This window comes from Sapajus apella, unplaced genomic scaffold (assembly GCF_009761245.1).
Source record: "Sapajus apella isolate SASKATOON/1434 unplaced genomic scaffold, GSC_monkey_1.0 scaffold6, whole genome shotgun sequence".
NCBI classification, from domain to species: Eukaryota; Metazoa; Chordata; class Mammalia; order Primates; family Cebidae; genus Sapajus; species Sapajus apella.
In genome coordinates, this window is record NW_022436946.1 from 55,378,855 (window position 1) to 55,380,588 (window position 1,734).

Here is a 1,734-nt window from a genome sequence, read left to right on the forward strand (position 1 = left end):
TAATATCACGGTATATATCCTTAGAACTGTATATTAATTTATGTTAAGAATATGTAATTATAATTAAAGATCCATTTGCATCTTTATTAGTTTAATGAGTCTTTCCAACTAAATCCAGTAAAACTGATAAAGCTTACATCTGACAGATACTTCTTTGTGGGTAGGAGGCAAGGTGATTTGCTTAGGTTGAGAAGAAAGAGGTGGAAGGCTGGGGGATTAAGATTTAGAAAATGTGTGTGTTGCAGAAGTCAATGATTCAAGGAGAAAATCTGTAGTAAAATAACCTTCTTGAACTAACCATATGTGCTAAGAGGCTTTGCACAAGGTTCACATAAAATCCTTTCACATCTCACAAGGAAATATGTACAGCCATTAATGAGGAACCAAAATTTTAGACAAGATAGTAATTTATCCTTGATTATTAAGGTAGAAAATATAAAAGACTGTAGAGACGAACTGCAAACTCAAATCCATCTGCCTCCAAAGCCATGTTATGTCAATCGTACCTTAAAAATTTTAAAGTAAAAAGTTCCAGCTATGGAGCAAAGATTTTTACATTTGTTTCTCCATTTTTCGCATGTTGATCTTTGTCCCACTCTTTTCTAATACCAGTTTTCCATGAAACATAATCAGTTTCTTAAAGACATGTTTCATATGTGCTTGCATACACTAATATCCAAGACCAGTTCTGAAGCAGTTTGGGCTACTCCAGCGGTCTCTAATTCCCCATACAGATAAACTGCTAGGTCTTCAACACAGTTGGTACTCATTAACGGTGTGCACTTGGACAAGGTGCTGAAGCATCGTTTGCCTTGTTTCCCCGCCTGTAAAATGAGGTTAAAAATGGCACTAACCTTTAGGCTGTCTCGGGGTGCTCCCTTAGCTTCTCGGAGAGCTGCGCCCGTGTGCTGCTCTGCTCCGGCGGCGGCCCAGTCGGTGTACTGCTCGGCGCGCCCGCTGGCCTGCGGGAGCCTGTGAGCCCGGGCTCCCTGCGGGGAAGGCGCTGCTTATCGGGAATGTGGCGTCCCTCTGAGGCACCACGGTCCGGCCCTGCACCCCATGAACGAGCTGCAGCTGCGCCTCGGCCCCGGGGCCTGGTGGTGCTCGGCTTCCGGTGCAACCAGTTTGGACATCAAGAGAACGCCAGGAACGAAGAGATTCCGAATTCCCTCAAGTACGTCCGACCTGGTGGTGGGTTCGAGCCCAACTTCGTGCTCTTCAAGAAGTGGAGGTGAACGGTGCGGGGTCGCGCCCTCTCTTCGCCTTCCTGCGGGAGGCCCTGCCACCGCCCAACGACGATGCCACTGCGCTCATGACCGACCCCAAGCTCATCACCGGGTCTCCGGTAGGCCGCAATGATGTTGTATGGAGCTTTGAGAAGTTCCCGGTGGGCCCTGACGGTGGCCCCGTGCACAGGCACAGCGGTCGCTTCCAGACCATTGACATCGAGCCTGACATCGAAGTCCTGCTGTCCCAAGGGCCCAGCTGTGCCTAGGGCGCCCTCCTATCCCCGCTGCCTGGCAGTTGCAGCGCTGCTCTCTGAGGCGTTTTCATCTATGAGGGTGTTTCCTCTAAACCTGCAAGGAAGAACACCTGATCTTCCAGAAAATACCCCCTCGAGAATGCGCGCTGGTCCTGCCCATCCCAGTCTCTCTGGCAGACCAAGGCGAGTTTCCCCACTAATAAAGTACCAGGTGTTAGGAAAAAAAAAAAAAAAAAAAAAAAAAAAAAAAA

At 48.2% G+C, this 1,734-nt stretch overlaps 1 pseudogene; it reads left to right on the plus strand.

Moving 5' to 3' along the window:
- Positions 1-627: 627 nt before the first annotated feature.
- LOC116549069 lies at positions 628-1,701 on the plus strand (annotated as a pseudogene).
- The last annotated feature ends 33 nt before the right edge of the window (positions 1,702-1,734 follow it).